The 27,350-nt window shown below is 47.3% G+C and overlaps 34 non-coding genes across 34 annotated transcripts; all 34 read right to left on the minus strand.

The window, feature by feature from the left end:
• Positions 1-487: 487 nt before the first annotated feature.
• On the minus strand, positions 488-560 carry TRNAK-UUU (transfer RNA lysine (anticodon UUU)). Its single transcript has one exon. It is a non-coding gene; the product is annotated as a tRNA-Lys (tRNA).
• A 627-nt stretch (positions 561-1,187) lies between these two features.
• Positions 1,188-1,328, minus strand: LOC149447313 (U4 spliceosomal RNA). The gene has a single exon (XR_016306116.1). It is a non-coding gene; the product is annotated as a U4 spliceosomal RNA (small nuclear RNA).
• Positions 1,329-1,887: 559 nt separating this feature from the next.
• Positions 1,888-1,960, minus strand: TRNAK-UUU (transfer RNA lysine (anticodon UUU)). Its single transcript has one exon. It is a non-coding gene; the product is annotated as a tRNA-Lys (tRNA).
• A 633-nt stretch (positions 1,961-2,593) lies between these two features.
• On the minus strand, positions 2,594-2,734 carry LOC149447315 (U4 spliceosomal RNA). Its single transcript, XR_016306117.1, has one exon. It is a non-coding gene; the product is annotated as a U4 spliceosomal RNA (small nuclear RNA).
• A 1,258-nt stretch (positions 2,735-3,992) lies between these two features.
• Positions 3,993-4,133, minus strand: LOC149447316 (U4 spliceosomal RNA). The gene has a single exon (XR_016306118.1). It is a non-coding gene; the product is annotated as a U4 spliceosomal RNA (small nuclear RNA).
• Positions 4,134-4,685: 552 nt separating this feature from the next.
• Positions 4,686-4,758, minus strand: TRNAK-UUU (transfer RNA lysine (anticodon UUU)). Its single transcript has one exon. It is a non-coding gene; the product is annotated as a tRNA-Lys (tRNA).
• A 627-nt stretch (positions 4,759-5,385) lies between these two features.
• LOC149447318 (U4 spliceosomal RNA) lies at positions 5,386-5,526 on the minus strand. The gene has a single exon (XR_016306120.1). It is a non-coding gene; the product is annotated as a U4 spliceosomal RNA (small nuclear RNA).
• A 559-nt stretch (positions 5,527-6,085) lies between these two features.
• On the minus strand, positions 6,086-6,158 carry TRNAK-UUU (transfer RNA lysine (anticodon UUU)). The gene has a single exon. It is a non-coding gene; the product is annotated as a tRNA-Lys (tRNA).
• Positions 6,159-6,791: 633 nt separating this feature from the next.
• LOC149447320 (U4 spliceosomal RNA) lies at positions 6,792-6,932 on the minus strand. The gene has a single exon (XR_016306121.1). It is a non-coding gene; the product is annotated as a U4 spliceosomal RNA (small nuclear RNA).
• A 1,249-nt stretch (positions 6,933-8,181) lies between these two features.
• On the minus strand, positions 8,182-8,322 carry LOC149447321 (U4 spliceosomal RNA). The gene has a single exon (XR_016306122.1). It is a non-coding gene; the product is annotated as a U4 spliceosomal RNA (small nuclear RNA).
• A 551-nt stretch (positions 8,323-8,873) lies between these two features.
• On the minus strand, positions 8,874-8,946 carry TRNAK-UUU (transfer RNA lysine (anticodon UUU)). The gene has a single exon. It is a non-coding gene; the product is annotated as a tRNA-Lys (tRNA).
• A 627-nt stretch (positions 8,947-9,573) lies between these two features.
• LOC149447323 (U4 spliceosomal RNA) lies at positions 9,574-9,714 on the minus strand. The gene has a single exon (XR_016306123.1). It is a non-coding gene; the product is annotated as a U4 spliceosomal RNA (small nuclear RNA).
• Positions 9,715-10,245: 531 nt separating this feature from the next.
• TRNAK-UUU (transfer RNA lysine (anticodon UUU)) lies at positions 10,246-10,319 on the minus strand. The gene has a single exon. It is a non-coding gene; the product is annotated as a tRNA-Lys (tRNA).
• A 633-nt stretch (positions 10,320-10,952) lies between these two features.
• LOC149447325 (U4 spliceosomal RNA) lies at positions 10,953-11,093 on the minus strand. Its single transcript, XR_016306124.1, has one exon. It is a non-coding gene; the product is annotated as a U4 spliceosomal RNA (small nuclear RNA).
• Positions 11,094-11,652: 559 nt separating this feature from the next.
• TRNAK-UUU (transfer RNA lysine (anticodon UUU)) lies at positions 11,653-11,725 on the minus strand. Its single transcript has one exon. It is a non-coding gene; the product is annotated as a tRNA-Lys (tRNA).
• Positions 11,726-12,358: 633 nt separating this feature from the next.
• Positions 12,359-12,499, minus strand: LOC149447327 (U4 spliceosomal RNA). Its single transcript, XR_016306125.1, has one exon. It is a non-coding gene; the product is annotated as a U4 spliceosomal RNA (small nuclear RNA).
• Positions 12,500-13,742: 1,243 nt separating this feature from the next.
• Positions 13,743-13,883, minus strand: LOC149447328 (U4 spliceosomal RNA). Its single transcript, XR_016306126.1, has one exon. It is a non-coding gene; the product is annotated as a U4 spliceosomal RNA (small nuclear RNA).
• A 552-nt stretch (positions 13,884-14,435) lies between these two features.
• Positions 14,436-14,508, minus strand: TRNAK-UUU (transfer RNA lysine (anticodon UUU)). The gene has a single exon. It is a non-coding gene; the product is annotated as a tRNA-Lys (tRNA).
• A 627-nt stretch (positions 14,509-15,135) lies between these two features.
• LOC149447330 (U4 spliceosomal RNA) lies at positions 15,136-15,276 on the minus strand. The gene has a single exon (XR_016306127.1). It is a non-coding gene; the product is annotated as a U4 spliceosomal RNA (small nuclear RNA).
• Positions 15,277-15,835: 559 nt separating this feature from the next.
• TRNAK-UUU (transfer RNA lysine (anticodon UUU)) lies at positions 15,836-15,908 on the minus strand. Its single transcript has one exon. It is a non-coding gene; the product is annotated as a tRNA-Lys (tRNA).
• Positions 15,909-16,541: 633 nt separating this feature from the next.
• LOC149447332 (U4 spliceosomal RNA) lies at positions 16,542-16,682 on the minus strand. The gene has a single exon (XR_016306128.1). It is a non-coding gene; the product is annotated as a U4 spliceosomal RNA (small nuclear RNA).
• A 1,258-nt stretch (positions 16,683-17,940) lies between these two features.
• Positions 17,941-18,081, minus strand: LOC149447333 (U4 spliceosomal RNA). The gene has a single exon (XR_016306129.1). It is a non-coding gene; the product is annotated as a U4 spliceosomal RNA (small nuclear RNA).
• A 552-nt stretch (positions 18,082-18,633) lies between these two features.
• On the minus strand, positions 18,634-18,706 carry TRNAK-UUU (transfer RNA lysine (anticodon UUU)). The gene has a single exon. It is a non-coding gene; the product is annotated as a tRNA-Lys (tRNA).
• Positions 18,707-19,333: 627 nt separating this feature from the next.
• Positions 19,334-19,474, minus strand: LOC149447335 (U4 spliceosomal RNA). Its single transcript, XR_016306131.1, has one exon. It is a non-coding gene; the product is annotated as a U4 spliceosomal RNA (small nuclear RNA).
• Positions 19,475-20,033: 559 nt separating this feature from the next.
• On the minus strand, positions 20,034-20,106 carry TRNAK-UUU (transfer RNA lysine (anticodon UUU)). The gene has a single exon. It is a non-coding gene; the product is annotated as a tRNA-Lys (tRNA).
• Positions 20,107-20,739: 633 nt separating this feature from the next.
• On the minus strand, positions 20,740-20,880 carry LOC149447337 (U4 spliceosomal RNA). Its single transcript, XR_016306132.1, has one exon. It is a non-coding gene; the product is annotated as a U4 spliceosomal RNA (small nuclear RNA).
• Positions 20,881-22,129: 1,249 nt separating this feature from the next.
• LOC149447338 (U4 spliceosomal RNA) lies at positions 22,130-22,270 on the minus strand. Its single transcript, XR_016306133.1, has one exon. It is a non-coding gene; the product is annotated as a U4 spliceosomal RNA (small nuclear RNA).
• Positions 22,271-22,821: 551 nt separating this feature from the next.
• Positions 22,822-22,894, minus strand: TRNAK-UUU (transfer RNA lysine (anticodon UUU)). The gene has a single exon. It is a non-coding gene; the product is annotated as a tRNA-Lys (tRNA).
• A 627-nt stretch (positions 22,895-23,521) lies between these two features.
• On the minus strand, positions 23,522-23,662 carry LOC149447340 (U4 spliceosomal RNA). The gene has a single exon (XR_016306134.1). It is a non-coding gene; the product is annotated as a U4 spliceosomal RNA (small nuclear RNA).
• Positions 23,663-24,193: 531 nt separating this feature from the next.
• Positions 24,194-24,266, minus strand: TRNAK-UUU (transfer RNA lysine (anticodon UUU)). Its single transcript has one exon. It is a non-coding gene; the product is annotated as a tRNA-Lys (tRNA).
• A 627-nt stretch (positions 24,267-24,893) lies between these two features.
• LOC149447342 (U4 spliceosomal RNA) lies at positions 24,894-25,034 on the minus strand. The gene has a single exon (XR_016306135.1). It is a non-coding gene; the product is annotated as a U4 spliceosomal RNA (small nuclear RNA).
• Positions 25,035-25,593: 559 nt separating this feature from the next.
• Positions 25,594-25,666, minus strand: TRNAK-UUU (transfer RNA lysine (anticodon UUU)). Its single transcript has one exon. It is a non-coding gene; the product is annotated as a tRNA-Lys (tRNA).
• Positions 25,667-26,299: 633 nt separating this feature from the next.
• LOC149447344 (U4 spliceosomal RNA) lies at positions 26,300-26,440 on the minus strand. Its single transcript, XR_016306172.1, has one exon. It is a non-coding gene; the product is annotated as a U4 spliceosomal RNA (small nuclear RNA).
• Positions 26,441-26,999: 559 nt separating this feature from the next.
• On the minus strand, positions 27,000-27,072 carry TRNAK-UUU (transfer RNA lysine (anticodon UUU)). Its single transcript has one exon. It is a non-coding gene; the product is annotated as a tRNA-Lys (tRNA).
• Between the last annotated feature and the right edge of the window lie 278 nt (positions 27,073-27,350).

The following is a 27,350-nucleotide window of genomic DNA, read 5'->3' on the forward strand; positions in this document are numbered from 1 at the left end:
CAAAAGTGTCATCCAGTGGGCCGCTGAGCATTCTGGGACTTGGCATGCTAATATGACAGAGAAGACGCCTAAGCTGGCATTGTTTGCATTTGAAAGGACTAAGGAGAATGTCAAGTTTTGGGGCCTAGATGTCAAATGGCTTTCTCCCACAGCAGTTCTCAAAGGCCACTGAATGCATATGGTCCGACGGCTGCACTGTTGGGGAAAAAAAAGCCAAGGTGGAAAGCTTTGGGCCCGTCGTTGAAAGCTTTGTGGATAACAAGCCTGAACTGGAGTCCAGGAAAGCTGGCGTAGACCAGGCTTGTTGGGAATCAGTTGTTCAGGCAAACACCTGCAGCCACCTTTATTTCTGGGCTAGATTCACAGAGCCTTGAAAGGGGGAATTTTGCATCCCTTAGGACATTTCCTCTCTCTAGGCCAGTGAGCACTCCGGCAGATGGGCATAAAGATTACCTTATCCGCAGCTCAACAACAAGGACAAAGCTACCGCCCGAACAGGGACTTGAACCCTGGACCCTCAGATTAAAAGTCTGATGCTCTACTGACTGAGCTATCCGGGCTCTGAAACCTCCAAAACAGTCCAATCTGCTTGAAACTTCACTTTTATGGCAGAAAAAGACCATTCGGCCAAAAGAAAGAGGAGATGTGTGCCTGAATGCACAAGTATTTGGCTCACTCCGGCTGGCCAATCGTCCTCTCCCATTCCATTTTTTAGGACAGCTTGCAACCATGCAGATAGGGTCCAGTCTGGTAGAGATGGAGAACGCTGAAAGTTTCTGGCTTAGTGTAACTTATAGGTCAATGCTCTTTCACTGGAAACAAGGGCCTTGCAAAAAACACACCGGCCAAACTGGTTCCTTAACCCTGGACCAACACGCTTCCAGTATTCTTCCTAATTGACTGGGTTACAAATAAAGAAAGTTCACCTTTAGCCTCATGATGCCAGGTCTAGCAGAGAAAAAGCAAGGAAAAATTGAATGAGGTAGAGTCCACTCTGGATTAAAGGCAAGTGGGGGGGAACGAGCATGACGTGGCAATCACATATTGTTCTACTCAGCAGGCTGCGTGATGACACAAAAGATCTCTATAGTGTCCCCGGCCCCGTGACCCGCTTCCTCAACTCTAACACATCTCAGTCTGCATCTTAGAAGCCATTGCTTTTCTGCTGTTTCAAACATATTGCTCAGTCTCCTGAGAGACTCTCAAAAATTGCCAGTGCTGACTGTATTTCAAGTCATCACAGCGGGGTATTGGGATTAGTTTTCAATTAGCAATAATCACGCCTCAGGTGGACCTCATTGGCTATGATACTGCCACTGCGCAAAGCTAACCAAATCAGTGTCTGCCAATTTCTGCCCATCCTTGGAAGAGGTATTGACATTGAGGTGAGACACAAAAGTGTCATCCAGTGGGCCGCTGAGCATTCTGGGACTTGGCATGCTAATGTGACAGAGAAGACGCCTAAGCTGGCATTGTTTGCATTTGAAAGGACTAAGGAGAATGTCAAGTTTTGGGGCCTAGATGTCAAATGTCAAATGGCTTTCTCCCACAGCAGTTCTCAAAGGCCACTGAATGCATATGGTCCGACGGCTGCACTGTTGGGGAAAAAAAAGCCAAGGTGGAAAGCTTTGGGCCCGTCGTTGAAAGCTTTGTGGATAACAAGCCTGAACTGGAGTCCAGGAAAGCTGGCGTAGACCAGGCTTGTTGGGAATCAGTTGTTCAGGCAAACACCTGCAGCCACCTTTATTTCTGGGCTAGATTCACAGAGCCTTGAAAGGGGGAATTTTGCATCCCTTAGGACATTTCCTCTCTCTAGGCCAGTGAGCACTCCGGCAGATGGGCATAAAGATTACCTTATCCGCAGCTCAACAAAAAGGACAAAGCTACCGCCCGAACAGGGACTTGAACCCTGGACCCTCAGATTAAAAGTCTGATGCTCTACCGACTGAGCTATCCGGGCTCTGAAAGCTCCACCTCCAAAACAGTCCAATCTGCTTGAAACTTCACTTTTATGGCAGAAAAAGACCATGCGCCCAAAAGAAAGAGGAGATGTGTGCCTGAATGCACAAGTATTTGGCTCACTCCGGCTGGCCAATCGTCCTCTCCCATTCCATTTTTTAGGACAGCTTGCAACCATGCAGATAGGGTCCAGTCTGGTAGAGATGGAGAACGCTGAAAGTTTCTGGCTTAGTGTAACTTATAGGTCAATGCTCTTTCACTGGAAACAAGGGCCTTGCAAAAAACACACCGGCCAAACTGGTTCCTTAACCCTGGACCAACACGCTTCCAGTATTCTTCCTAATTGACTGGGTTACAAATAAAGAAAGTTCACCTTTTGCCTCATGATGCCAGGTCTAGCAGAGAAAAAGCAAGGAAAAATTGAATGAGGTAGAGTCCACTCTGGATTAAAGGCAAGTGGGGGGGAACGAGCATGACGTGGCAATCACATATTGTTCTACTCAGCAGGCTGCGTGATGACACAAAAGATCTCTATAGTGTCCCCGGCCCCATGACCCGCTTCCTCAACTCTAACACATCTCAGTCTGCATCTTAGAAGCCATTGCTTTTCTGCTGTTTCAAACATATTGCTCAGTCTCCTGAGAGACTCTCAAAAATTGCCAGTGCTGACTGTATTTCAAGTCATCACAGCGGGGTATTGGGATTAGTTTTCAATTAGCAATAATCACGCCTCAGGTGGACCTCATTGGCTATGATACTGCCACTGCGCAAAGCTAACCAAATCAGTGTCTGCCAATTTCTGCCCATCCTTGGAGGAGGTATTGACATTGAGGTGAGACACAAAAGTGTCATCCAGTGGGCCGCTGAGCATTCTGGGACTTGGCATGCTAATGTGACAGAGAAGACGCCTAAGCTGGCATTGTTTGCATTTGAAAGGACTAAGGAGAATGTCAAGTTTTGGGGCCTAGATGTCAAATGTCAAATGGCTTTCTCCCACAGCAGTTCTCAAAGGCCACTGAATGCATATGGTCCGACGGCTGCACTGTTGGGGAAAAAAAAGCCAAGGTGGAAAGCTTTGGGCCCGTCGTTGAAAGCTTTGTGGATAACAAGCCTGAACTGGAGTCCAGGAAAGCTGGCGTAGACCAGGCTTGTTGGGAATCAGTTGTTCAGGCAAACACCTGCAGCCACCTTTATTTCTGGGCTAGATTCACAGAGCCTTGAAAGGGGGAATTTTGCATCCCTTAGGACAATTCCTCTCTCTAGGCCAGTGAGCACTCCGGCAGATGGGCATAAAGATTACCTTATCCGCAGCTCAACAACAAGGACAAAGCTACCGCCCAAACAGGGACTTGAATCCTGGACCCTCAGATTAAAAGTCTGATGCTCTACCGACTGAGCTATCCGGGCTCTGAAAGCTCCACCTCCAAAACAGTCCAATCTGCTTGAAACTTCACTTTTATGGCAGAAAAAGACCATGCGCCCAAAAGAAAGAGGAGATGTGTGCCTGAATACACAAGTATTTGGCTCACTCCGGCTGGCCAATCGTCCTCTCCCATTCCATTTTTTAGGACAGCTTGCAACCATGCAGATAGGGTCCAGTCTGGTAGAGATGGAGAACGCTGAAAGTTTCTGGCTTAGTGTAACTTATAGGTCAATGCTCTTTCACTGGAAACAAGGGCATTGCAAAAAACACACCGGCCAAACTGGTTCCTTAACCCTGGACCAACACGCTTCCAGTATTCTTCCTAATTGACTGGGTTACAAATAAAGAAAGTTCACCTTTAGCCTCATGATGCCAGGTCTAGCAGAGAAAAAGCAAGGAAAAATTTAATGAGGTAGAGTCCACTCTGGATTAAAGGCAAGTGGGGGGGAACGAGCATGACGTGGCAATCACATATTGTTCTACTCAGCAGGCTGCGTGATGACACAAAAGATCTCTATAGTGTCCCCGGCCCCGTTTCCTCAACTCTAACACATCTCAGTCTGCATCTTAGAAGCCATTGCTTTTCTGCTGTTTCAAACATATTGCTCAGTCTCCTGAGAGACTCTCAAAAATTGCCAGTGCTGACTGTATTTCAAGTCATCACAGCGGGGTATTGGGATTAGTTTTCAATTAGCAATAATCACGCCTCAGGTGGACCTCATTGGCTATGATACTGCCACTGCGCAAAGCTAACCAAATCAGTGTCTGCCAATTTCTGCCCATCCTTGGAAGAGGTATTGACATTGAGGTGAGACACAAAAGTGTCATCCAGTGGGCCGCTGAGCATTCTGGGACTTGGCATGCTAATATGACAGAGAAGATGCCTAAGCTGGCATTGTTTGCATTTGAAAGGACTAAGGAGAATGTCAAGTTTTGGGGCCTAGATGTCAAATGGCTTTCTCCCACAGCAGTTCTCAAAGGCCACTGAATGCATATGGTCCGACGGCTGCACTGTTGGGGAAAAAAAAGCCAAGGTGGAAAGCTTTGGGCCCGTCGTTGAAAGCTTTGTGGATAACAAGCCTGAACTGGAGTCCAGGAAAGCTGGCGTAGACCAGGCTTGTTGGGAATCAGTTGTTCAGGCAAACACCTGCAGCCACCTTTATTTCTGGGCTAGATTCACAGAGCCTTGAAAGGGGGAATTTTGCATCCCTTAGGACATTTCCTCTCTCTAGGCCAGTGAGCACTCCGGCAGATGGGCATAAAGATTACCTTATCCGCAGCTCAACAACAAGGACAAAGCTACCGCCCGAACAGGGACTTGAACCCTGGACCCTCAGATTAAAAGTCTGATGCTCTACTGACTGAGCTATCCGGGCTCTGAAACCTCCAAAACAGTCCAATCTGCTTGAAACTTCACTTTTATGGCAGAAAAAGACCATTCGGCCAAAAGAAAGAGGAGATGTGTGCCTGAATGCACAAGTATTTGGCTCACTCCGGCTGGCCAATCGTCCTCTCCCATTCCATTTTTTAGGACAGCTTGCAACCATGCAGATAGGGTCCAGTCTGGTAGAGATGGAGAACGCTGAAAGTTTCTGGCTTAGTGTAACTTATAGGTCAATGCTCTTTCACTGGAAACAAGGGCCTTGCAAAAAACACACCGGCCAAACTGGTTCCTTAACCCTGGACCAACACGCTTCCAGTATTCTTCCTAATTGACTGGGTTACAAATAAAGAAAGTTCACCTTTAGCCTCATGATGCCAGGTCTAGCAGAGAAAAAGCAAGGAAAAATTGAATGAGGTAGAGTCCACTCTGGATTAAAGGCAAGTGGGGGGGAACGAGCATGACGTGGCAATCACATATTGTTCTACTCAGCAGGCTGCGTGATGACACAAAAGATCTCTATAGTGTCCCCGGCCCCGTGACCCGCTTCCTCAACTCTAACACATCTCAGTCTGCATCTTAGAAGCCATTGCTTTTCTGCTGTTTCAAACATATTGCTCAGTCTCCTGAGAGACTCTCAAAAATTGCCAGTGCTGACTGTATTTCAAGTCATCACAGCGGGGTATTGGGATTAGTTTTCAATTAGCAATAATCACGCCTCAGGTGGACCTCATTGGCTATGATACTGCCACTGCGCAAAGCTAACCAAATCAGTGTCTGCCAATTTCTGCCCATCCTTGGAAGAGGTATTGACATTGAGGTGAGACACAAAAGTGTCATCCAGTGGGCCGCTGAGCATTCTGGGACTTGGCATGCTAATGTGACAGAGAAGACGCCTAAGCTGGCATTGTTTGCATTTGAAAGGACTAAGGAGAATGTCAAGTTTTGGGGCCTAGATGTCAAATGTCAAATGGCTTTCTCCCACAGCAGTTCTCAAAGGCCACTGAATGCATATGGTCCGACGGCTGCACTGTTGGGGAAAAAAAAGCCAAGGTGGAAAGCTTTGGGCCCGTCGTTGAAAGCTTTGTGGATAACAAGCCTGAACTGGAGTCCAGGAAAGCTGGCGTAGACCAGGCTTGTTGGGAATCAGTTGTTCAGGCAAACACCTGCAGCCACCTTTATTTCTGGGCTAGATTCACAGAGCCTTGAAAGGGGGAATTTTGCATCCCTTAGGACATTTCCTCTCTCTAGGCCTGTGAGCACTCCGGCAGATGGGCATAAAGATTACCTTATCCGCAGCTCAACAACAAGGACAAAGCTACCGCCCGAACAGGGACTTGAACCCTGGACCCTCAGATTAAAAGTCTGATGCTCTACCGACTGAGCTATCCGGGCTCTGAAAGTTCCACCTCCAAAACAGTCCAATCTGCTTGAAACTTCACTTTTATGGCAGAAAAAGACCATTCGGCCAAAAGAAAGAGGAGATGTGTGCCTGAATGCACAAGTATTTGGCTCACTCCGGCTGGCCAATCGTCCTCTCCCATTCCATTTTTTAGGACAGCTTGCAACCATGCAGATAGGGTCCAGTCTGGTAGAGATGGAGAACGCTGAAAGTTTCTGGCTTAGTGTAACTTATAGGTCAATGCTCTTTCACTGGAAACAAGGGCCTTGCAAAAAACACACCGGCCAAACTGGTTCCTTAACCCTGGACCAACACGCTTCCAGTATTCTTCCTAATTGACTGGGTTACAAATAAAGAAAGTTCACCTTTAGCCTCATGATGCCAGGTCTAGCAGAGAAAAAGCAAGGAAAAATTTAATGAGGTAGAGTCCACTCTGGATTAAAGGCAAGTGGGGGGGAACGAGCATGACGTGGCAATCACATATTGTTCTACTCAGCAGGCTGCGTGATGACACAAAAGATCTCTATAGTGTCCCCGGCCCCGTGACCCGCTTCCTCAACTCTAACACATCTCAGTCTGCATCTTAGAAGCCATTGCTTTTCTGCTGTTTCAAACATATTGCTCAGTCTCCTGAGAGACTCTCAAAAATTGCCAGTGCTGACTGTATTTCAAGTCATCACAGCGGGGTATTGGGATTAGTTTTCAATTAGCAATAATCACGCCTCAGGTGGACCTCATTGGCTATGATACTGCCACTGCGCAAAGCTAACCAAATCAGTGTCTGCCAATTTCTGCCCATCCTTGGAAGAGGTATTGACATTGAGGTGAGACACAAAAGTGTCATCCAGTGGGCCGCTGAGCATTCTGGGACTTGGCATGCTAATGTGACAGAGAAGACGCCTAAGCTGGCATTGTTTGCATTTGAAAGGACTAAGGAGAATGTCAAGTTTTGGGCCTAGATGTCAAATGGCTTTCTCCCACAGCAGTTCTCAAAGGCCACTGAATGCATATGGTCCGACGGCTGCACTGTTGGGGAAAAAAAAGCCAAGGTGGAAAGCTTTGGGCCCGTCGTTGAAAGCTTTGTGGATAACAAGCCTGAACTGGAGTCCAGGAAAGCTGGCGTAGACCAGGCTTGTTGGGAATCAGTTGTTCAGGCAAACACCTGCAGCCACCTTTATTTCTGGGCTAGATTCACAGAGCCTTGAAAGGGGGAATTTTGCATCCCTTAGGACATTTCCTCTCTCTAGGCCAGTGAGCACTCCGGCAGATGGGCATAAAGATTACCTTATCCGCAGCTCAACAACAAGGACAAAGCTATCGCCCGAACAGTGACTTGAACCTCAGATTAAAAGTCTGATGCTCTACCGACTGAGCTATCCGGGCTCTGAAAGCTCCACCTCCAAAACAGTCCAATCTGCTTGAAACTTCACTTTTATGGCAGAAAAAGACCATGCGCCCAAAAGAAAGAGGAGATGTGTGCCTGAATGCACAAGTATTTGGCTCACTCCGGCTGGCCAATCGTCCTCTCCCATTCCATTTTTTAGGACAGCTTGCAACCATGCAGATAGGGTCCAGTCTGGTAGAGATGGAGAACGCTGAAAGTTTCTGGCTTAGTGTAACTTATAGGTCAATGCTCTTTCACTGGAAACAAGGGCCTTGCAAAAAACACACCGGCCAAACTGGTTCCTTAACCCTGGACCAACACGCTTCCAGTATTCTTCCTAATTGACTGGGTTACAAATAAAGAAAGTTCACCTTTAGCCTCATGATGCCAGGTCTAGCAGAGAAAACGCAAGGAAAAATTTAATGAGGTAGAGTCCACTCTGGATTAAAGGCAAGTGGGGGGGAACGAGCATGACGTGGCAATCACATATTGTTCTACTCAGCAGGCTGCGTGATGACACAAAAGATCTCTATAGTGTCCCCGGCCCCGTGACCCGCTTCCTCAACTCTAACACATCTCAGTCTGCATCTTAGAAGCCATTGCTTTTCTGCTGTTTCAAACATATTGCTCAGTCTCCTGAGAGACTCTCAAAAATTGCCAGTGCTGACTGTATTTCAAGTCATCACAGCGGGGTATTGGGATTAGTTTTCAATTAGCAATAATCACGCCTCAGGTGGACCTCATTGGCTATGATACTGCCACTGCGCAAAGCTAACCAAATCAGTGTCTGCCAATTTCTGCCCATCCTTGGAAGAGGTATTGACATTGAGGTGAGACACAAAAGTGTCATCCAGTGGGCCGCTGAGCATTCTGGGACTTGGCATGCTAATGTGACAGAGAAGACGCCTAAGCTGGCATTGTTTGCATTTGAAAGGACTAAGGAGAATGTCAAGTTTTGGGCCTAGATGTCAAATGGCTTTCTCCCACAGCAGTTCTCAAAGGCCACTGAATGCATATGGTCCGACGGCTGCACTGTTGGGGAAAAAAAAGCCAAGGTGGAAAGCTTTGGGCCCGTCGTTGAAAGCTTTGTGGATAACAAGCCTGAACTGGAGTCCAGGAAAGCTGGCGTAGACCAGGCTTGTTGGGAATCAGTTGTTCAGGCAAACACCTGCAGCCACCTTTATTTCTGGGCTAGATTCACAGAGCCTTGAAAGGGGGAATTTTGCATCCCTTAGGACATTTCCTCTCTCTAGGCCAGTGAGCACTCCGGCAGATGGGCATAAAGATTACCTTATCCGCAGCTCAACAACAAGGACAAAGCTACCGCCCGAACAGGGACTTGAACCCTGGACCCTCAGATTAAAAGTCTGATGCTCTACCGACTGAGCTATCCGGGCTCTGAAACCTCCAAAACAGTCCAATCTGCTTGAAACTTCACTTTTATGGCAGAAAAAGACCATGCGCCCAAAAGAAAGAGGAGATGTGTGCCTGAATGCACAAGTATTTGGCTCACTCCGGCTGGCCAATCGTCCTCTCCCATTCCATTTTTTAGGACAGCTTGCAACCATGCAGATAGGGTCCAGTCTGGTAGAGATGGAGAACGCTGAAAGTTTCTGGCTTAGTGTAACTTATAGGTCAATGCTCTTTCACTGGAAACAAGGGCCTTGCAAAAAACACACCGGCCAAACTGGTTCCTTAACCCTGGACCAACACGCTTCCAGTATTCTTCCTAATTGACTGGGTTACAAATAAAGAAAGTTCACCTTTAGCCTCATGATGCCAGGTCTAGCAGAGAAAAAGCAAGGAAAAATTTAATGAGGTAGAGTCCACTCTGGATTAAAGGCAAGTGGGGGGGAACGAGCATGACGTGGCAATCACATATTGTTCTACTCAGCAGGCTGCGTGATGACACAAAAGATCTCTATAGTGTCCCCGGCCCCGTGACCCGCTTCCTCAACTCTAACACATCTCAGTCTGCATCTTAGAAGCCATTGCTTTTCTGCTGTTTCAAACATATTGCTCAGTCTCCTGAGAGACTCTCAAAAATTGCCAGTGCTGACTGTATTTCAAGTCATCACAGCGGGGTATTGGGATTAGTTTTCAATTAGCAATAATCACGCCTCAGGTGGACCTCATTGGCTATGATACTGCCACTGCGCAAAGCTAACCAAATCAGTGTCTGCCAATTTCTGCCCATCCTTGGAGGAGGTATTGACATTGAGGTGAGACACAAAAGTGTCATCCAGTGGGCCGCTGAGCATTCTGGGACTTGGCATGCTAATATGACAGAGAAGACGCCTAAGCTGGCATTGTTTGCATTTGAAAGGACTAAGGAGAATGTCAAGTTTTGGGGCCTAGATGTCAAATGGCTTTCTCCCACAGCAGTTCTCAAAGGCCACTGAATGCATATGGTCCGACGGCTGCACTGTTGGGGAAAAAAAAGCCAAGGTGGAAAGCTTTGTGGATAACAAGCCTGCACTGGAGTCCAGGAAAGCTGGCGTAGACCAGGCTTGTTGGGAATCAGTTGTTCAGGCAAACACCTGCAGCCACCTTTATTTCTGGGCTAGATTCACAGAGCCTTGAAAGGGGGAATTTTGCATCCCTTAGGACATTTCCTCTCTCTAGGCCAGTGAGCACTCCGGCAGATGGGCATAAAGATTACCTTATCCGCAGCTCAACAACAAGGACAAAGCTACCGCCCGAACAGGGACTTGAAACCCTGGACCCTCAGATTAAAAGTCTGATGCTCTACCGACTGAGCTATCCGGGCTCTGAAAGCTCCACCTCCAAAACAGTCCAATCTGCTTGAAACTTCACTTTTATGGCAGAAAAAGACCATGCGCCCAAAAGAAAGAGGAGATGTGTGCCTGAATGCACAAGTATTTGGCTCACTCCGGCTGGCCAATCGTCCTCTCCCATTCCATTTTTTAGGACAGCTTGCAACCATGCAGATAGGGTCCAGTCTGGTAGAGATGGAGAACGCTGAAAGTTTCTGGCTTAGTGTAACTTATAGGTCAATGCTCTTTCACTGGAAACAAGGGCCTTGCAAAAAACACACCGGCCAAACTGGTTCCTTAACCCTGGACCAACACGCTTCCAGTATTCTTCCTAATTGACTTTGTTACAAATAAAGAAAGTTCACCTTTAGCCTCATGATGCCAGGTCTAGCAGAGAAAAAGCAAGGAAAAATTTAATGAGGTAGAGTCCACTCTGGATTAAAGGCAAGTGGGGGGGAACGAGCATGACGTGGCAATCACATATTGTTCTACTCAGCAGGCTGCGTGATGACACAAAAGATCTCTATAGTGTCCCCGGCCCCGTGACCCGCTTCCTCAACTCTAACACATCTCAGTCTGCATCTTAGAAGCCATTGCTTTTCTGCTGTTTCAAACATATTGCTCAGTCTCCTGAGAGACTCTCAAAAATTGCCAGTGCTGACTGTATTTCAAGTCATCACAGCGGGGTATTGGGATTAGTTTTCAATTAGCAATAATCACGCCTCAGGTGGACCTCATTGGCTATGATACTGCCACTGCGCAAAGCTAACCAAATCAGTGTCTGCCAATTTCTGCCCATCCTTGGAGGAGGTATTGACATTGAGGTGAGACACAAAAGTGTCATCCAGTGGGCCGCTGAGCATTCTGGGACTTGGCATGCTAATGTGACAGAGAAGACGCCTAAGCTGGCATTGTTTGCATTTGAAAGGACTAAGGAGAATGTCAAGTTTTGGGGCCTAGATGTCAAATGTCAAATGGCTTTCTCCCACAGCAGTTCTCAAAGGCCACTGAATGCATATGGTCCGACGGCTGCACTGTTGGGGAAAAAAAAGCCAAGGTGGAAAGCTTTGGGCCCGTCGTTGAAAGCTTTGTGGATAACAAGCCTGAACTGGAGTCCAGGAATGCTGGCGTAGACCAGGCTTGTTGGGAATCAGTTGTTCAGGCAAACACCTGCAGCCACCTTTATTTCTGGGCTAGATTCACAGAGCCTTGAAAGGGGGAATTTTGCATCCCTTAGGACATTTCCTCTCTCTAGGCCAGTGAGCACTCCGGCAGATGGGCATAAAGATTACCTTATCCGCAGCTCAACAACAAGGACAAAGCTACCGCCCGAACAGGGACTTGAACCCTGGACCCTCAGATTAAAAGTCTGATGCTCTACCGACTGAGCTATCCGGGCTCTGAAAGCTCCACCTCCAAAACAGTCCAATCTGCTTGAATCTTCACTTTTATGGCAGAAAAAGACCATGCGCCCAAAAGAAAGAGGAGATGTGTGCCTGAATGCACAAGTATTTGGCTCACTCCGGCTGGCCAATCGTCCTCTCCCATTCCATTTTTTAGGACAGCTTGCAACCATGCAGATAGGGTCCAGTCTGGTAGAGATGGAGAACGCTGAAAGTTTCTGGCTTAGTGTAACTTATAGGTCAATGCTCTTTCACTGGAAACAAGGGCCTTGCAAAAAACACACCGGCCAAACTGGTTCCTTAACCCTGGACCAACACGCTTCCAGTATTCTTCCTAATTGACTGGGTTACAAATAAAGAAAGTTCACCTTTTGCCTCATGATGCCAGGTCTAGCAGAGAAAAAGCAAGGAAAAATTGAATGAGGTAGAGTCCACTCTGGATTAAAGGCAAGTGGGGGGGAACGAGCATGACGTGGCAATCACATATTGTTCTACTCAGCAGGCTGCGTGATGACACAAAAGATCTCTATAGTGTCCCCGGCCCCGTGACCCGCTTCCTCAACTCTAACACATCTCAGTCTGCATCTTAGAAGCCATTGCTTTTCTGCTGTTTCAAACATATTGCTCAGTCTCCTGAGAGACTCTCAAAAATTGCCAGTGCTGACTGTATTTCAAGTCATCACAGCGGGGTATTGGGATTAGTTTTCAATTAGCAATAATCACGCCTCAGGTGGACCTCATTGGCTATGATACTGCCACTGCGCAAAGCTAACCAAATCAGTGTCTGCCAATTTCTGCCCATCCTTGGAGGAGGTATTGACATTGAGGTGAGACACAAAAGTGTCATCCAGTGGGCAGCTGAGCATTCTGGGACTTGGCATGCTAATGTGACAGAGAAGACGCCTAAGCTGGCATTGTTTGCATTTGAAAGGACTAAGGAGAATGTCAAGTTTTGGGGCCTAGATGTCAAATGGCTTTCTCCCACAGCAGTTCTCAAAGGCCACTGAATGCATATGGTCCGACGGCTGCACTGTTGGGGAAAAAAAAGCCAAGGTGGAAAGCTTTGGGCCCGTCGTTGAAAGCTTTGTGGATAACAAGCCTGAACTGGAGTCCAGGAAAGCTGGCGTAGACCAGGCTTGTTGGGAATCAGTTGTTCAGGCAAACACCTGCAGCCACCTTTATTTCTGGGCTAGATTCACAGAGCCTTGAAAGGGGGAATTTTGCATCCCTTAGGACAATTCCTCTCTCTAGGCCAGTGAGCACTCCGGCAGATGGGCATAAAGATTACCTTATCCGCAGCTCAACAACAAGGACAAAGCTATCGCCCGAACAGTGACTTGAACCTCAGATTAAAAGTCTGATGCTCTACCGACTGAGCTATCCGGGCTCTGAAAGCTCCTCCTCCAAAACAGTCCAATCTGCTTGAAACTTCACTTTTATGGCAGAAAAAGACCATGCGCCCAAAAGAAAGAGGAGATGTGTGCCTGAATACACAAGTATTTGGCTCACTCCGGCTGGCCAATCGTCCTCTCCCATTCCATTTTTTAGGACAGCTTGCAACCATGCAGATAGGGTCCAGTCTGGTAGAGATGGAGAACGCTGAAAGTTTCTGGCTTAGTGTAACTTATAGGTCAATGCTCTTTCACTGGAAACAAGGGCATTGCAAAAAACACACCGGCCAAACTGGTTCCTTAACCCTGGACCAACACGCTTCCAGTATTCTTCCTAATTGACTGGGTTACAAATAAAGAAAGTTCACCTTTAGCCTCATGATGCCAGGTCTAGCAGAGAAAAAGCAAGGAAAAATTTAATGAGGTAGAGTCCACTCTGGATTAAAGGCAAGTGGGGGGGAACGAGCATGACGTGGCAATCACATATTGTTCTACTCAGCAGGCTGCGTGATGACACAAAAGATCTCTATAGTGTCCCCGGCCCCGTTTCCTCAACTCTAACACATCTCAGTCTGCATCTTAGAAGCCATTGCTTTTCTGCTGTTTCAAACATATTGCTCAGTCTCCTGAGAGACTCTCAAAAATTGCCAGTGCTGACTGTATTTCAAGTCATCACAGCGGGGTATTGGGATTAGTTTTCAATTAGCAATAATCACGCCTCAGGTGGACCTCATTGGCTATGATACTGCCACTGCGCAAAGCTAACCAAATCAGTGTCTGCCAATTTCTGCCCATCCTTGGAGGAGGTATTGACATTGAGGTGAGACACAAAAGTGTCATCCAGTGGGCCGCTGAGCATTCTGGGACTTGGCATGCTAATATGACAGAGAAGACGCCTAAGCTGGCATTGTTTGCATTTGAAAGGACTAAGGAGAATGTCAAGTTTTGGGGCCTAGATGTCAAATGGCTTTCTCCCACAGCAGTTCTCAAAGGCCACTGAATGCATATGGTCCGACGGCTGCACTGTTGGGGAAAAAAAAGCCAAGGTGGAAAGCTTTGGGCCCGTCGTTGAAAGCTTTGTGGATAACAAGCCTGAACTGGAGTCCAGGAAAGCTGGCGTAGACCAGGCTTGTTGGGAATCAGTTGTTCAGGCAAACACCTGCAGCCACCTTTATTTCTGGGCTAGATTCACAGAGCCTTGAAAGGGGGAATTTTGCATCCCTTAGGACATTTCCTCTCTCTAGGCCAGTGAGCACTCCGGCAGATGGGCATAAAGATTACCTTATCCGCAGCTCAACAACAAGGACAAAGCTACCGCCCGAACAGGGACTTGAACCCTGGACCCTCAGATTAAAAGTCTGATGCTCTACCGACTGAGCTATCCGGGCTCTGAAACCTCCAAAACAGTCCAATCTGCTTGAAACTTCACTTTTATGGCAGAAAAAGACCATTCGGCCAAAAGAAAGAGGAGATGTGTGCCTGAATGCACAAGTATTTGGCTCACTCCGGCTGGCCAATCGTCCTCTCCCATTCCATTTTTTAGGACAGCTTGCAACCATGCAGATAGGGTCCAGTCTGGTAGAGATGGAGAACGCTGAAAGTTTCTGGCTTAGTGTAACTTATAGGTCAATGTTCTTTCACTGGAAACAAGGGCCTTGCAAAAAACACACCGGCCAAACTGGTTCCTTAACCCTGGACCAACACGCTTCCAGTATTCTTCCTAATTGACTGGGTTACAAATAAAGAAAGTTCACCTTTAGCCTCATGATGCCAGGTCTAGCAGAGAAAAAGCAAGGAAAAATTGAATGAGGTAGAGTCCACTCTGGATTAAAGGCAAGTGGGGGGGAACGAGCATGACGTGGCAATCACATATTGTTCTACTCAGCAGGCTGCGTGATGACACAAAAGATCTCTATAGTGTCCCCGGCCCCGTGACCCGCTTCCTCAACTCTAACACATCTCAGTCTGCATCTTAGAAGCCATTGCTTTTCTGCTGTTTCAAACATATTGCTCAGTCTCCTGAGAGACTCTCAAAAATTGCCAGTGCTGACTGTATTTCAAGTCATCACAGCGGGGTATTGGGATTAGTTTTCAATTAGCAATAATCACGCCTCAGGTGGACCTCATTGGCTATGATACTGCCACTGCGCAAAGCTAACCAAATCAGTGTCTGCCAATTTCTGCCCATCCTTGGAAGAGGTATTGACATTGAGGTGAGACACAAAAGTGTCATCCAGTGGGCCGCTGAGCATTCTGGGACTTGGCATGCTAATGTGACAGAGAAGACGCCTAAGCTGGCATTGTTTGCATTTGAAAGGACTAAGGAGAATGTCAAGTTTTGGGGCCTAGATGTCAAATGTCAAATGGCTTTCTCCCACAGCAGTTCTCAAAGGCCACTGAATGCATATGGTCCGACGGCTGCACTGTTGGGGAAAAAAAAGCCAAGGTGGAAAGCTTTGGGCCCGTCGTTGAAAGCTTTGTGGATAACAAGCCTGAACTGGAGTCCAGGAAAGCTGGCGTAGACCAGGCTTGTTGGGAATCAGTTGTTCAGGCAAACACCTGCAGCCACCTTTATTTCTGGGCTAGATTCACAGAGCCTTGAAAGGGGGAATTTTGCATCCCTTAGGACATTTCCTCTCTCTAGGCCAGTGAGCACTCCGGCAGATGGGCATAAAGATTACCTTATCCGCAGCTCAACAACAAGGACAAAGCTACCGCCCGAACAGGGACTTGAACCCTGGACCCTCAGATTAAAAGTCTGATGCTCTACCGACTGAGCTATCCGGGCTCTGAAAGCTCCACCTCCAAAACAGTCCAATCTGCTTGAAACTTCACTTTTATGGCAGAAAAAGACCATGCGCCCAAAAGAAAGAGGAGATGTGTGCCTGAATGCACAAGTATTTGGCTCACTCCGGCTGGCCAATCGTCCTCTCCCATTCCATTTTTTAGGACAGCTTGCAACCATGCAGATAGGGTCCAGTCTGGTAGAGATGGAGAACGCTGAAAGTTTCTGGCTTAGTGTAACTTATAGGTCAATGCTCTTTCACTGGAAACAAGGGCCTTGCAAAAAACACACCGGCCAAACTGGTTCCTTAACCCTGGACCAACACGCTTCCAGTATTCTTCCTAATTGACTGGGTTACAAATAAAGAAAGTTCACCTTTTGCCTCATGATGCCAGGTCTAGCAGAGAAAAAGCAAGGAAAAATTGAATGAGGTAGAGTCCACTCTGGATTAAAGGCAAGTGGGGGGGAACGAGCATGACGTGGCAATCACATATTGTTCTACTCAGCAGGCTGCGTGATGACACAAAAGATCTCTATAGTGTCCCCGGCCCCATGACCCGCTTCCTCAACTCTAACACATCTCAGTCTGCATCTTAGAAGCCATTGCTTTTCTGCTGTTTCAAACATATTGCTCAGTCTCCTGAGAGACTCTCAAAAATTGCCAGTGCTGACTGTATTTCAAGTCATCACAGCGGGGTATTGGGATTAGTTTTCAATTAGCAATAATCACGCCTCAGGTGGACCTCATTGGCTATGATACTGCCACTGCGCAAAGCTAACCAAATCAGTGTCTGCCAATTTCTGCCCATCCTTGGAGGAGGTATTGACATTGAGGTGAGACACAAAAGTGTCATCCAGTGGGCCGCTGAGCATTCTGGGACTTGGCATGCTAATGTGACAGAGAAGACGCCTAAGCTGGCATTGTTTGCATTTGAAAGGACTAAGGAGAATGTCAAGTTTTGGGGCCTAGATGTCAAATGTCAAATGGCTTTCTCCCACAGCAGTTCTCAAAGGCCACTGAATGCATATGGTCCGACGGCTGCACTGTTGGGGAAAAAAAAGCCAAGGTGGAAAGCTTTGGGCCCGTCGTTGAAAGCTTTGTGGATAACAAGCCTGAACTGGAGTCCAGGAAAGCTGGCGTAGACCAGGCTTGTTGGGAATCAGTTGTTCAGGCAAACACCTGCAGCCACCTTTATTTCTGGGCTAGATTCACAGAGCCTTGAAAGGGGGAATTTTGCATCCCTTAGGACAATTCCTCTCTCTAGGCCAGTGAGCACTCCGGCAGATGGGCATAAAGATTACCTTATCCGCAGCTCAACAACAAGGACAAAGCTACCGCCCAAACAGGGACTTGAATCCTGGACCCTCAGATTAAAAGTCTGATGCTCTACCGACTGAGCTATCCGGGCTCTGAAAGCTCCACCTCCAAAACAGTCCAATCTGCTTGAAACTTCACTTTTATGGCAGAAAAAGACCATGCGCCCAAAAGAAAGAGGAGATGTGTGCCTGAATACACAAGTATTTGGCTCACTCCGGCTGGCCAATCGTCCTCTCCCATTCCATTTTTTAGGACAGCTTGCAACCATGCAGATAGGGTCCAGTCTGGTAGAGATGGAGAACGCTGAAAGTTTCTGGCTTAGTGTAACTTATAGGTCAATGCTCTTTCACTGGAAACAAGGGCATTGCAAAAAACACACCGGCCAAACTGGTTCCTTAACCCTGGACCAACACGCTTCCAGTATTCTTCCTAATTGACTGGGTTACAAATAAAGAAAGTTCACCTTTAGCCTCATGATGCCAGGTCTAGCAGAGAAAAAGCAAGGAAAAATTGAATGAGGTAGAGTCCACTCTGGATTAAAGGCAAGTGGGGGGGAACGAGCATGACGTGGCAATCACATATTGTTCTACTCAGCAGGCTGCGTGATGACACAAAAGATCTCTATAGTGTCCCCGGCCCCGTTTCCTCAACTCTAACACATCTCAGTCTGCATCTTAGAAGCCATTGCTTTTCTGCTGTTTCAAACATATTGCTCAGTCTCCTGAGAGACTCTCAAAAATTGCCAGTGCTGACTGTATTTCAAGTCATCACAGCGGGGTATTGGGATTAGTTTTCAATTAGCAATAATCACGCCTCAGGTGGACCTCATTGGCTATGATACTGCCACTGCGCAAAGCTAACCAAATCAGTGTCTGCCAATTTCTGCCCATCCTTGGAGGAGGTATTGACATTGAGGTGAGACACAAAAGTGTCATCCAGTGGGCCGCTGAGCATTCTGGGACTTGGCATGCTAATATGACAGAGAAGACGCCTAAGCTGGCATTGTTTGCATTTGAAAGGACTAAGGAGAATGTCAAGTTTTGGGGCCTAGATGTCAAATGGCTTTCTCCCACAGCAGTTCTCAAAGGCCACTGAATGCATATGGTCCGACGGCTGCACTGTTGGGGAAAAAAAAGCCAAGGTGGAAAGCTTTGGGCCCGTCGTTGAAAGCTTTGTGGATAACAAGCCTGAACTGGAGTCCAGGAAAGCTGGCGTAGACCAGGCTTGTTGGGAATCAGTTGTTCAGGCAAACACCTGCAGCCACCTTTATTTCTGGGCTAGATTCACAGAGCCTTGAAAGGGGGAATTTTGCATCCCTTAGGACATTTCCTCTCTCTAGGCCAGTGAGCACTCCGGCAGATGGGCATAAAGATTACCTTATCCGCAGCTCAACAACAAGGACAAAGCTACCGCCCGAACAGGGACTTGAACCCTGGACCCTCAGATTAAAAGTCTGATGCTCTACTGACTGAGCTATCCGGGCTCTGAAACCTCCAAAACAGTCCAATCTGCTTGAAACTTCACTTTTATGGCAGAAAAAGACCATTCGGCCAAAAGAAAGAGGAGATGTGTGCCTGAATGCACAAGTATTTGGCTCACTCCGGCTGGCCAATCGTCCTCTCCCATTCCATTTTTTAGGACAGCTTGCAACCATGCAGATAGGGTCCAGTCTGGTAGAGATGGAGAACGCTGAAAGTTTCTGGCTTAGTGTAACTTATAGGTCAATGCTCTTTCACTGGAAACAAGGGCCTTGCAAAAAACACACCGGCCAAACTGGTTCCTTAACCCTGGACCAACACGCTTCCAGTATTCTTCCTAATTGACTGGGTTACAAATAAAGAAAGTTCACCTTTAGCCTCATGATGCCAGGTCTAGCAGAGAAAAAGCAAGGAAAAATTGAATGAGGTAGAGTCCACTCTGGATTAAAGGCAAGTGGGGGGGAACGAGCATGACGTGGCAATCACATATTGTTCTACTCAGCAGGCTGCGTGATGACACAAAAGATCTCTATAGTGTCCCCGGCCCCGTGACCCGCTTCCTCAACTCTAACACATCTCAGTCTGCATCTTAGAAGCCATTGCTTTTCTGCTGTTTCAAACATATTGCTCAGTCTCCTGAGAGACTCTCAAAAATTGCCAGTGCTGACTGTATTTCAAGTCATCACAGCGGGGTATTGGGATTAGTTTTCAATTAGCAATAATCACGCCTCAGGTGGACCTCATTGGCTATGATACTGCCACTGCGCAAAGCTAACCAAATCAGTGTCTGCCAATTTCTGCCCATCCTTGGAAGAGGTATTGACATTGAGGTGAGACACAAAAGTGTCATCCAGTGGGCCGCTGAGCATTCTGGGACTTGGCATGCTAATGTGACAGAGAAGACGCCTAAGCTGGCATTGTTTGCATTTGAAAGGACTAAGGAGAATGTCAAGTTTTGGGGCCTAGATGTCAAATGTCAAATGGCTTTCTCCCACAGCAGTTCTCAAAGGCCACTGAATGCATATGGTCCGACGGCTGCACTGTTGGGGAAAAAAAAGCCAAGGTGGAAAGCTTTGGGCCCGTCGTTGAAAGCTTTGTGGATAACAAGCCTGAACTGGAGTCCAGGAAAGCTGGCGTAGACCAGGCTTGTTGGGAATCAGTTGTTCAGGCAAACACCTGCAGCCACCTTTATTTCTGGGCTAGATTCACAGAGCCTTGAAAGGGGGAATTTTGCATCCCTTAGGACATTTCCTCTCTCTAGGCCTGTGAGCACTCCGGCAGATGGGCATAAAGATTACCTTATCCGCAGCTCAACAACAAGGACAAAGCTACCGCCCGAACAGGGACTTGAACCCTAGACCCTCAGATTAAAAGTCTGATGCTCTACCGACTGAGCTATCCGGGCTCTGAAAGTTCCACCTCCAAAACAGTCCAATCTGCTTGAAACTTCACTTTTATGGCAGAAAAAGACCATTCGGCCAAAAGAAAGAGGAGATGTGTGCCTGAATGCACAAGTATTTGGCTCACTCCGGCTGGCCAATCGTCCTCTCCCATTCCATTTTTTAGGACAGCTTGCAACCATGCAGATAGGGTCCAGTCTGGTAGAGATGGAGAACGCTGAAAGTTTCTGGCTTAGTGTAACTTATAGGTCAATGCTCTTTCACTGGAAACAAGGGCCTTGCAAAAAACACACCGGCCAAACTGGTTCCTTAACCCTGGACCAACACGCTTCCAGTATTCTTCCTAATTGACTGGGTTACAAATAAAGAAAGTTCACCTTTAGCCTCATGATGCCAGGTCTAGCAGAGAAAAAGCAAGGAAAAATTTAATGAGGTAGAGTCCACTCTGGATTAAAGGCAAGTGGGGGGGAACGAGCATGACGTGGCAATCACATATTGTTCTACTCAGCAGGCTGCGTGATGACACAAAAGATCTCTATAGTGTCCCCGGCCCCGTGACCCGCTTCCTCAACTCTAACACATCTCAGTCTGCATCTTAGAAGCCATTGCTTTTCTGCTGTTTCAAACATATTGCTCAGTCTCCTGAGAGACTCTCAAAAATTGCCAGTGCTGACTGTATTTCAAGTCATCACAGCGGGGTATTGGGATTAGTTTTCAATTAGCAATAATCACGCCTCAGGTGGACCTCATTGGCTATGATACTGCCACTGCGCAAAGCTAACCAAATCAGTGTCTGCCAATTTCTGCCCATCCTTGGAAGAGGTATTGACATTGAGGTGAGACACAAAAGTGTCATCCAGTGGGCCGCTGAGCATTCTGGGACTTGGCATGCTAATGTGACAGAGAAGACGCCTAAGCTGGCATTGTTTGCATTTGAAAGGACTAAGGAGAATGTCAAGTTTTGGGCCTAGATGTCAAATGGCTTTCTCCCACAGCAGTTCTCAAAGGCCACTGAATGCATATGGTCCGACGGCTGCACTGTTGGGGAAAAAAAAGCCAAGGTGGAAAGCTTTGGGCCCGTCGTTGAAAGCTTTGTGGATAACAAGCCTGAACTGGAGTCCAGGAAAGCTGGCGTAGACCAGGCTTGTTGGGAATCAGTTGTTCAGGCAAACACCTGCAGCCACCTTTATTTCTGGGCTAGATTCACAGAGCCTTGAAAGGGGGAATTTTGCATCCCTTAGGACATTTCCTCTCTCTAGGCCAGTGAGCACTCCGGCAGATGGGCATAAAGATTACCTTATCCGCAGCTCAACAACAAGGACAAAGCTATCGCCCGAACAGTGACTTGAACCTCAGATTAAAAGTCTGATGCTCTACCGACTGAGCTATCCGGGCTTTGAAAGCTCCTCCTCCAAAACAGTCCAATCTGCTTGAAACTTCACTTTTATGGCAGAAAAAGACCATGCGCCCAAAAGAAAGAGGAGATGTGTGCCTGAATGCACAAGTATTTGGCTCACTCCGGCTGGCCAATCGTCCTCTCCCATTCCATTTTTTAGGACAGCTTGCAACCATGCAGATAGGGTCCAGTCTGGTAGAGATGGAGAACGCTGAAAGTTTCTGGCTTAGTGTAACTTATAGGTCAATGCTCTTTCACTGGAAACAAGGGCCTTGCAAAAAACACACCGGCCAAACTGGTTCCTTAACCCTGGACCAACACGCTTCCAGTATTCTTCCTAATTGACTGGGTTACAAATAAAGAAAGTTCACCTTTAGCCTCATGATGCCAGGTCTAGCAGAGAAAACGCAAGGAAAAATTTAATGAGGTAGAGTCCACTCTGGATTAAAGGCAAGTGGGGGGGAACGAGCATGACGTGGCAATCACATATTGTTCTACTCAGCAGGCTGCGTGATGACACAAAAGATCTCTATAGTGTCCCCGGCCCCGTGACCCGCTTCCTCAACTCTAACACATCTCAGTCTGCATCTTAGAAGCCATTGCTTTTCTGCTGTTTCAAACATATTGCTCAGTCTCCTGAGAGACTCTCAAAAATTGCCAGTGCTGACTGTATTTCAAGTCATCACAGCGGGGTATTGGGATTAGTTTTCAATTAGCAATAATCACGCCTCAGGTGGACCTCATTGGCTATGATACTGCCACTGCGCAAAGCTAACCAAATCAGTGTCTGCCAATTTCTGCCCATCCTTGGAAGAGGTATTGACATTGAGGTGAGACACAAAAGTGTCATCCAGTGGGCCGCTGAGCATTCTGGGACTTGGCATGCTAATGTGACAGAGAAGACGCCTAAGCTGGCATTGTTTGCATTTGAAAGGACTAAGGAGAATGTCAAGTTTTGGGCCTAGATGTCAAATGGCTTTCTCCCACAGCAGTTCTCAAAGGCCACTGAATGCATATGGTCCGACGGCTGCACTGTTGGGGAAAAAAAAGCCAAGGTGGAAAGCTTTGGGCCCGTCGTTGAAAGCTTTGTGGATAACAAGCCTGAACTGGAGTCCAGGAAAGCTGGCGTAGACCAGGCTTGTTGGGAATCAGTTGTTCAGGCAAACACCTGCAGCCACCTTTATTTCTGGGCTAGATTCACAGAGCCTTGAAAGGGGGAATTTTGCATCCCTTAGGACATTTCCTCTCTCTAGGCCAGTGAGCACTCCGGCAGATGGGCATAAAGATTACCTTATCCGCAGCTCAACAACAAGGACAAAGCTACCGCCCGAACAGGGACTTGAACCCTGGACCCTCAGATTAAAAGTCTGATGCTCTACCGACTGAGCTATCCGGGCTCTGAAACCTCCAAAACAGTCCAATCTGCTTGAAACTTCACTTTTATGGCAGAAAAAGACCATGCGCCCAAAAGAAAGAGGAGATGTGTGCCTGAATGCACAAGTATTTGGCTCACTCCGGCTGGCCAATCGTCCTCTCCCATTCCATTTTTTAGGACAGCTTGCAACCATGCAGATAGGGTCCAGTCTGGTAGAGATGGAGAACGCTGAAAGTTTCTGGCTTAGTGTAACTTATAGGTCAATGCTCTTTCACTGGAAACAAGGGCCTTGCAAAAAACACACCGGCCAAACTGGTTCCTTAACCCTGGACCAACACGCTTCCAGTATTCTTCCTAATTGACTGGGTTACAAATAAAGAAAGTTCACCTTTAGCCTCATGATGCCAGGTCTAGCAGAGAAAAAGCAAGGAAAAATTTAATGAGGTAGAGTCCACTCTGGATTAAAGGCAAGTGGGGGGGAACGAGCATGACGTGGCAATCACATATTGTTCTACTCAGCAGGCTGCGTGATGACACAAAAGATCTCTATAGTGTCCCCGGCCCCGTGACCCGCTTCCTCAACTCTAACACATCTCAGTCTGCATCTTAGAAGCCATTGCTTTTCTGCTGTTTCAAACATATTGCTCAGTCTCCTGAGAGACTCTCAAAAATTGCCAGTGCTGACTGTATTTCAAGTCATCACAGCGGGGTATTGGGATTAGTTTTCAATTAGCAATAATCACGCCTCAGGTGGACCTCATTGGCTATGATACTGCCACTGCGCAAAGCTAACCAAATCAGTGTCTGCCAATTTCTGCCCATCCTTGGAGGAGGTATTGACATTGAGGTGAGACACAAAAGTGTCATCCAGTGGGCCGCTGAGCATTCTGGGACTTGGCATGCTAATATGACAGAGAAGACGCCTAAGCTGGCATTGTTTGCATTTGAAAGGACTAAGGAGAATGTCAAGTTTTGGGGCCTAGATGTCAAATGGCTTTCTCCCACAGCAGTTCTCAAAGGCCACTGAATGCATATGGTCCGACGGCTGCACTGTTGGGGAAAAAAAAGCCAAGGTGGAAAGCTTTGTGGATAACAAGCCTGCACTGGAGTCCAGGAAAGCTGGCGTAGACCAGGCTTGTTGGGAATCAGTTGTTCAGGCAAACACCTGCAGCCACCTTTATTTCTGGGCTAGATTCACAGAGCCTTGAAAGGGGGAATTTTGCATCCCTTAGGACATTTCCTCTCTCTAGGCCAGTGAGCACTCCGGCAGATGGGCATAAAGATTACCTTATCCGCAGCTCAACAACAAGGACAAAGCTACCGCCCGAACAGGGACTTGAACCCTGGACCCTCAGATTAAAAGTCTGATGCTCTACCGACTGAGCTATCCGGGCTCTGAAACCTCCAAAACAGTCCAATCTGCTTGAAACTTCACTTTTATGGCAGAAAAAGACCATGCGCCCAAAAGAAAGAGGAGATGTGTGCCTGAATGCACAAGTATTTGGCTCACTCCGGCTGGCCAATCGTCCTCTCCCATTCCATTTTTTAGGACAGCTTGCAACCATGCAGATAGGGTCCAGTCTGGTAGAGATGGAGAACGCTGAAAGTTTCTGGCTTAGTGTAACTTATAGGTCAATGCTCTTTCACTGGAAACAAGGGCCTTGCAAAAAACACACCGGCCAAACTGGTTCCTTAACCCTGGACCAACACGCTTCCAGTATTCTTCCTAATTGACTGGGTTACAAATAAAGAAAGTTCACCTTTAGCCTCATGATGCCAGGTCTAGCAGAGAAAAAGCAAGGAAAAATTTAATGAGGTAGAGTCCACTCTGGATTAAAGGCAAGTGGGGGGGAACGAGCATGACGTGGCAATCACATATTGTTCTACTCAGCAGGCTGCGTGATGACACAAAAGATCTCTATAGTGTCCCCGGCCCCGTGACCCGCTTCCTCAACTCTAACACATCTCAGTCTGCATCTTAGAAGCCATTGCTTTTCTGCTGTTTCAAACATATTGCTCAGTCTCCTGAGAGACTCTCAAAAATTGCCAGTGCTGACTGTATTTCAAGTCATCACAGCGGGGTATTGGGATTAGTTTTCAATTAGCAATAATCACGCCTCAGGTGGACCTCATTGGCTATGATACTGCCACTGCGCAAAGCTAACCAAATCAGTGTCTGCCAATTTCTGCCCATCCTTGGAGGAGGTATTGACATTGAGGTGAGACACAAAAGTGTCATCCAGTGGGCCGCTGAGCATTCTGGGACTTGGCATGCTAATGTGACAGAGAAGACGCCTAAGCTGGCATTGTTTGCATTTGAAAGGACTAAGGAGAATGTCAAGTTTTGGGGCCTAGATGTCAAATGTCAAATGGCTTTTTCCCACAGCAGTTCTCAAAGGCCACTGAATGCATATGGTCCGACGGCTGCACTGTTGGGGAAAAAAAAGCCAAGGTGGAAAGCTTTGGGCCCGTCGTTGAAAGCTTTGTGGATAACAAGCCTGAACTGGAGTCCAGGAAAGCTGGCGTAGACCAGGCTTGTTGGGAATCAGTTGTTCAGGCAAACACCTGCAGCCACCTTTATTTCTGGGCTAGATTCACAGAGCCTTGAAAGGGGGAATTTTGCATCCCTTAGGACATTTCCTCTCTCTAGGCCAGTGAGCACTCCGGCAGATGGGCATAAAGATTACCTTATCCGCAGCTCAACAACAAGGACAAAGCTACCGCCCGAACAGGGACTTGAACCCTGGACCCTCAGATTAAAAGTCTGATGCTCTACCGACTGAGCTATCCAGGCTCTGAAAGCTCCACCTCCAAAACAGTCCAATCTGCTTGAATCTTCACTTTTATGGCAGAAAAAGACCATGCGCCCAAAAGAAAGAGGAGATGTGTGCCTGAATGCACAAGTATTTGGCTCACTCCGGCTGGCCAATCGTCCTCTCCCATTCCATTTTTTAGGACAGCTTGCAACCATGCAGATAGGGTCCAGTCTGGTAGAGATGGAGAACGCTGAAAGTTTCTGGCTTAGTGTAACTTATAGGTCAATGCTCTTTCACTGGAAACAAGGGCCTTGCAAAAAACACACCGGCCAAACTGGTTCCTTAACCCTGGACCAACACGCTTCCAGTATTCTTCCTAATTGACTGGGTTACAAATAAAGAAAGTTCACCTTTTGCCTCATGATGCCAGGTCTAGCAGAGAAAAAGCAAGGAAAAATTTAATGAGGTAGAGTCCACTCTGGATTAAAGGCAAGTGGGGGGGAACGAGCATGACGTGGCAATCACATATTGTTCTACTCAGCAGGCTGCGTGATGACACAAAAGATCTCTATAGTGTCCCCGGCCCCGTGACCCGCTTCCTCAACTCTAACACATCTCAGTCTGCATCTTAGAAGCCATTGCTTTTCTGCTGTTTCAAACATATTGCTCAGTCTCCTGAGAGACTCTCAAAAATTGCCAGTGCTGACTGTATTTCAAGTCATCACAGCGGGGTATTGGGATTAGTTTACAATTAGCAATAATCACGCCTCAGGTGGACCTCATTGGCTATGATACTGCCACTGCGCAAAGCTAACCAAATCAGTGTCTGCCAATTTCTGCCCATCCTTGGAGGAGGTATTGACATTGAGGTGAGACACAAAAGTGTCATCCAGTGGGCCGCTGAGCATTCTGGGACTTGGCATGCTAATGTGACAGAGAAGACGCCTAAGCTGGCATTGTTTGCATTTGAAAGGACTAAGGAGAATGTCAAGTTTTGGGGCCTAGATGTCAAATGTCAAATGGCTTTCTCCCACAGCAGTTCTCAAAGGCCACTGAATGCATATGGTCCGACGGCTGCACTGTTGGGGAAAAAAAAGCCAAGGTGGAAAGCTTTGGGCCCGTCGTTGAAAGCTTTGTGGATAACAAGCCTGAACTGGAGTCCAGGAAAGCTGGCATAGACCAGGCTTGTTGGGAATCAGTTGTTCAGGCAAACACCTGCAGCCACCTTTATTTCTGGGCTAGATTCACAGAGCCTTGAAAGGGGGAATTTTGCATCCCTTAGGACATTTCCTCTCTCTAGGCCAGTGAGCACTCCGGCAGATGGGCATAAAGATTACCTTATCCGCAGCTCAACAACAAGGACAAAGCTACCGCCCGAACAGGGACTTGAACCCTGGACCCTCAGATTAAAAGTCTGATGCTCTACCGACTGAGCTATCCGGGCTCTGAAAGCTCCACCTCCAAAACAGTCCAATCTGCTTGAAACTTCACTTTTATGGCAGAAAAAGACCATGCGCCCAAAAGAAAGAGGAGATGTGTGCCTGAATGCACAAGTATTTGGCTCACTCCGGCTGGCCAATCGTCCTCTCCCATTCCATTTTTTAGGACAGCTTGCAACCATGCAGATAGGGTCCAGTCTGGTAGAGATGGAGAACGCTGAAAGTTTCTGGCTTAGTGTAACTTATAGGTCAATGCTCTTTCACTGGAAACAAGGGCCTTGCA

Source organism: Staurois parvus, unplaced genomic scaffold, assembly GCF_062004578.1.
Source record: "Staurois parvus isolate SC_StPar_1 unplaced genomic scaffold, SC_StPar_1.0 ptg000689l, whole genome shotgun sequence".
In the NCBI taxonomy this organism is placed as follows: Eukaryota; Metazoa; Chordata; class Amphibia; order Anura; family Ranidae; genus Staurois; species Staurois parvus.